At 58.6% G+C, this 6000-nt stretch overlaps 1 protein-coding gene across 1 annotated transcript in view; it reads right to left on the bottom strand.

Annotated features, from left to right (window-relative positions):
- The window catches only part of LMNA (lamin A/C), a 31637-nt gene extending 25888 nt beyond the window's left edge, over nucleotides 1-5749 (bottom strand). The window contains exon 1 of the mRNA XM_081025176.1: nucleotides 5630-5749. The gene's annotated coding sequence lies outside the window, so the exon portion shown is untranslated. The remainder of the gene's footprint in view (nucleotides 1-5629) is intronic.
- Nucleotides 5750-6000: the final 251 nt, after the last annotated feature.

Raw genomic sequence — 6000 nt, forward strand, 5'->3', positions numbered from 1 at the left:
AGAGCGGAAGCTGCTGGGGCCAAGAAGAGGGTCCTGGAGCCCAGGCTCCCCGGTGCTGATGGGGGTTCTCAAAGGTCGAAAAGCTGGCCAGAGTGGCTGCCACCCTGAATGGGGGCAGACAGAGGACTGTCACTGTGAAGCGACACCAGAGGAGGGACTTCTCCAGGACCCCATAACAACATGAGCTGGGCCAGAGGCGTAGGGCACCCCAGAGCAGACCTGAAGGGTGGGCTAGGGCACAGCAGGTAAGAAAGACCTCTAGTAACAGAAGGAGGGACCCCTGGAGAGCCAGGTCCAAACTGGCAACCAAAAGAGTGTTGTTTTCCAAACTCCCATCGGAAAGTTTGAAAAATATACATGGAAACATGACTCACTGCCCCCTCCCCATGGCCCCCCTTTCCTGGTTTCTGTGATTTTTCTCCCAAGAGTTAATTCAAATCATATTCTCACAGAAACCAAGCTTAATGAGGGAGGGCAAAGAGCAGCTGAAGGAGGTTGAGAGGCCCCAAGGGAGGGGCAGGAGATGGAGAAGTGTGTTGGGCAGGGCACACAAGGCTGCAGAGATTGTCCCCTGTGGTCACGGGTGGGGGGGGGCATTCAACTTCCAAACACCAGCCCAAGTGAAGGGTGGGAGTACACTCCACTCACACCAGTACCGCCGAAACTGGGATGGCAACCACATCCAAGGCCAAGAGCTGGCCTTCTGGCCTCCTCTTTGGAACCCTACCCAGGGCCACCACTGAGCCAGGGGCTGGGAGGGGGTAGTGTGGGGAGCTCTCTGAACTCAGCCATCTCCCCTGCTCCCCCCACCCCCGAGACTTTTGTGGAACAGGCAAGGGCACACCCATCGCTTTGAGCCAGGGAGTGTCCCACCCCACGGAGTCTCTGGGCCAAGAATTCCCAGCTTGTCCCTCAGAGGGGGACTGAGCCAGGATGAGTGGCCCTTCCACTCCAGAGTTCCTGGAACAGGACTCCAGGCATTCCCAGGGGTGATTCCAGAGCTTCCATACTCGCCATCCCTCCTTGGGTGTCCCAGATGGAGTCTCCAGGCCTCCCCAACTCCCCCCTCGTCCCCTCTACTCCTCCTTCCTTGGCCTCTCCCTCCAGCTCCGTAGGCCAGTGAGTCCCCAAGTCCTACGGGGTCTACCTCCACAATCTGTCTCCGTTCTGCACACTGCCTCCAGCTCCCATCCGCTCACCAGCACCCCTGGGTGACAGCAGGCGCCTCCCTGCCTCCGCTCCAATCCCTTCTCCTCCCTGAACCACAGCCATCTTTCCAAAATGTCACCCGCGGCATGTTTCCCCCAGACTTCAGACTAACAGAGCATCCCACTGTATTCGGGACGGGGTCCAGATCCCGTGGGTAGGCCTGTCAAGCCCTCCACGACCGGCCGTGCTGTCTCTGACCTCCACCCTCAGCCTGCAGATCCCAGCAATCACGACCTGTCGCCTCACGTCTAAGCTAACTCCACACACTTTACCTTCTGACCAACTCCTCCTCATGCCCCAGGCGCAGCTACAGGTGCCACCAAGACTGGACCGGGTGTCGCCCTTAAGCCAACACCTTTCGTCATCCTGTAGTGAGGCTGTCTGTACACCTCTGATTCCCCCATCAGGGGAGCGCCCTGAGGGTGGAGGTTGGGGGATCTGGCCCGCTCCTGTCTTCCCAGCGCCCAGCACAGCGCCTGGGACACGGGAGGGGCTCTATTCACGCTTGTGTTGACCATGTCACCATGCCTCCATCATGAATCAGCACCCTCAGAGTGCTCAGCTTCTCCCTCCACTTATTCCACACCCCGCTCTTCAGCGCCTAACGTGAGCCTCCCTTTCCTCCACGCGGCCCTCTCTGCCTGCCTTCATCAGAGCAGTACATGTGCCCTGACTCCACGTGGCTCCACACCCAGCCCGGGGCACACCGTCCCACCAGCGGTGACAACAGCTACTGTTTATACAGCACACACTATGTGTCGTGGCTTGCTCTAGGTTCTTTCCATTCATGGCTCATTTGATACCTAGAGCAGGAGCTAACAAGAGAGCTTGGCCAGAGAACCTGACTTGTCTGAGGGATCAGGACAGACCTGTGTGGGAGTCCGAAACCCCGCAGCCACTGCGTACAGGAGACGGACATAGGTTAGGTCCTTAATGAATGTTTATTGAGGGAAGGAATAGCACAATGGCTTGCCTTTATAGCAGGTTGTATCACTACTGAAACATTATCTCCAGGCAGCCCTGGAGTAAGCATAGCAAGGTCAATATTCTCGTTTTATAGAGGACTTAGTCCAGGTGAGTGGGAGGGACCTGCTTCTGGCCACACGGGTAGTAACGGGCTCTCATTCAAACTGTGGCACCTCCAGGGCTGCGCAGAAGGTCCTGTGTGGTCCAGGACAGGGGGCCGCTGTGCTGGGGGCTGGGGAAGGGGGTTAATGGAGAGTTTTCAGGGGTCAGGGCTGGGGGGAACCTCGGAGACCACACATCCAGTGGTCTCAACCCTTACTGGGCATCAACACCACTTGGGAGAGGGGGCTTTCCAAACTGCCAGCGCCCAAAGCCTCAGACATGTTGATTCAGTAACTGGTCTGGGGTGGGACCTGGGCATTCTCAGTAATCACCACTTCAGTCTGTCATCTTATAGATGAAGCAGCTGAGGCTTGGAGTGGGAATTATGATAACACTAACTACACACAATGCCACACTGTTCTAGGTATTGTAGGTATGTTATCCACCTGACCCTCACCAGGACCCTGCACTGAAGGCACTTGCTGTCGGCTCCGTGCTACGGTGAGAAAACAAAGCACAGTGGGTCCAAGGTCACACAACCAGTAAGTGGCGGAGCTGGGACTCAAACCCCAGAGACCTGGCTTCGTAACCCACACTCCCAACCTTGACAGTATAGCTGTCAACTCCAAAGTCGCCAAGCAGCCAGTGGAAGAGCCAGGCCTGATCCCATGTGTCTGGGCAGAAGAGTCTGGAAGCCAGTGAGAGTGGGTAAACTGAGGTCAGAGACGCCACGGTCCAAATGGGAGGCCTGGAGGCTCCTGAAGGGGCTGAGTGGTGCGGGGCTGGGCAGCGGGCACCTTCTCCCCAGGGCCACCCTTCACTGGCCTGCCTCCCTCCCCTCCTGTAGGGGAGCCCTGACCAGCCCCAGCTGAGCTGTCACCCTCCCTGAGCTAATTGCTGCAGCCTCCTAATTGCTGAACACAAGGAGGCAATTAAGCCCAATTAGGGAGCAAGAGAATGAATGCTCAGCTTCCTTGGCCTCTGGGCTCCCCCCCCACACGGTGATCTCCAGGCACCTGCTGCCCACCTTCCCCTCCCCCAGGGAACAGAACTGCTACTTATATTGAGCATGTCCCAGTAAACATTCTTTCTTTGCTCCCCCAAGGGTCAAGGGTCAAGCACCTGTTTGTCCCCCACCCTCACTGCAGGGCAGCTCAGTCTCCTAGTCCCCTAGGCAATCATGTCACCTCATAATTCACAAGTACTTGGCCACCATCCCATCCCCCTACCCACAACCCTGGAGGTAGGGTACCTCTCATCATCACTGGGGCTCAGGGACAGCAAGTGATTTGCCCGAAATCAGAGTCCACTTTGACCCCAGATCTCGTACCCTTGATGTACAGATACGATGTCGGTTGATGGCACCTCTATTATTCCCGATGTAACACGGCAGGTAAACGAACTGCTCCACTATGCTAGGTTGTCCCGTGTAACCTGCTGTCTCCTTCTGTTCACCTGTCTGACTGTTCCGGAGAACCCAGGCCAAATTCAAAAGCCAGGAGACGGGCTCGGTGTGAGGGCCCTGGGAGTAAGCATGAATTTACTCTGTAGCCCTAGAGAGACTGTTTCCCGCCGATGGGCCTCAGTTTCTCCATCTACAGAACAAGTGGACTGGACGGGAAGATTTCCACGGCTCTTCCTGCTTCCACCCTCTGCTACAGGGGCAGAGCCGGGGAGGGCTGGGCTTTCCTCCTCATCATGCCATCAGGGCCGGGGCGGGGGATACCCCTTTCATACTGAAATTTGGGGGCCCCATAGCTCAACAAGAATGAAACCATCCTGACGGCAACTGGGGGAGGCCAGGAACTCCCAGGCTCTAGCGGGGGAGTTGCAGGACAGACATCACACACACACACACACACACACACACACACACACACACAGAGGCACACGCACACTCCTGCCCCCAGGGCCGGAGCACAAAGAAAACTACGGGGGAGGGTGGAGGAGAGTGAGAGCCGGGCTGGGTCACAGTTCTGGCCCACATCAGGCCACGCATTCTGGCAGCCTCCGACCCGCCAGTGTTGGGCCAGCAGGGAGGCTGGGGAGCCGGGTCTTGGCCACACTCTGACTTCCATGCCCTTGTTCTTCCTTTACTGCTCTTTGGGTCTTCACACGCATGGTTGGAGTCAGCCGAGCCTGGGTTCTAATCCTGGCTCTGCCACTCATGTCCTACCTTCCACCCTGGGCCTCGTCTATAAAATGGGGTGACAGTAACCCAGCAGGGTCGTCGGGCACAATAAATGAGCTGCATGCACAGGGAGAGGGCAGAGAACCCGGTTCTGTCCTACGCCTGGCAGGGTATGGGCCCCGGGCCGGGCTTGGGGGAGTGTGGCTGAGCACCCAGGAACCACAGGGCATCCGGTGCCCGGCCCCAGCACCCATTACCCAGACCCTGTGCAGCAGCCTTCCCTTTCCTGCGGTGAATCACTGTTCACAGGCCCTGGGGACCCAGGAGTCCCCAGCTTGCCACAAACACTACCATTGTCATAGAAACCGGGCCTCCCCTTCCTCTTACGCTGATTGATTTCACCACATTGTCCCCCACGCTATGTCTGGTTCCTAGATCTCAGCTTTTGACTCATTGATTGAACCGCTTCTCGTTTCAGGTCCCCAAGATACTGTCAGCCTTGTCCCCACTCCGCGGTCTGTGCCCCAGTGGCCCCCACTCCCTTCGCTGTCAAGTTAGGCAGGGCACCCCCTTAGGACATCTGTGCAGGGGCAGGGGCGGTGAGCGCGGCAGCCCGGCGGCCGGCCAGGAGCCCGGCCAGGAGCCCGGCCAGCTCCCCGCCCAGCTCCAAGGCGGCCCGAGGCCGTGAGACCAGCAGGGGCAAGGGAGGTGGCCGCGGGCAGAGAGCGGCGGGCGCGGGCGCCACCTGCTGGCCGGGGACCGGCCCCCCACCTCCTCCTCAACGGTGGCCGTGTCCGGACTAGTCCAGAGTGGCAGAAGGCCCTGGCTCTGTGTCCTCTCAGGGGACAGCCATCCGCACCATTTGTTCATCTGTGCACTCACGGATATTCACCATCTGCGTGTCCTCATGGAACCAGCAATTAAATCACGAGTGCCTCAAAAGGGGCAGCTGGGGGCCTGGGGAGGAGGGCAGAGGACCAGGCACCCCACCCAGGCTGCGGGTCTGCAGGCCTCCCCGGGGGCGGGATGCCTTGGCCCTGAATAATAAAACCAACATTTATTAAGCGCTTTCTGTGTACTCGGTGCCATGTCAGCACTTACATGCCTCTGCCCACTAACCACACAACCCCATGAGGTAACTGCTACTATTGTCTTCGTTTTTACAGACGGGAGAACAGGTTCACAGACAGTAAGTGATCTGCACAGGCGCCGCCCGCTCACCTGCGGCCCAGGTTTGGAGGACATCCACACTCCCACGGCAAGGGAGGGGAACGCGTGATCCGGCGGAGGAAACCGCAGGCACGGAAAGCTCGGAAAGCTCGGAAAGCTCGGGGCCGGGGCACAGGGAGAAGGGCAGAGGCGCCGGAAAGAAGCGCCCAGGGAGGGAGGAGAAACGCCAGGGAGCGAATGGAGTTTGGAAGTGGGAGGGACCAGCAGGGTCAGAGATCCAGCCAGATGAAACCTGAGATCGGTCGCAGCCCCAGCTGGGAGAGGGCCCTGGTCAGTGTGAGAAGAAGGCTGGGCCCAGAAACAGGGAGTAGCTGGTCCCTTTACACAGGTCTGAGGTCAGGGCTGGGGCCAAACAACAGACC

This window comes from Rhinolophus hipposideros (genome assembly GCF_964194185.1).
Source record: "Rhinolophus hipposideros genome assembly, chromosome: 19".
NCBI classification, from domain to species: domain Eukaryota; kingdom Metazoa; phylum Chordata; class Mammalia; order Chiroptera; family Rhinolophidae; genus Rhinolophus; species Rhinolophus hipposideros.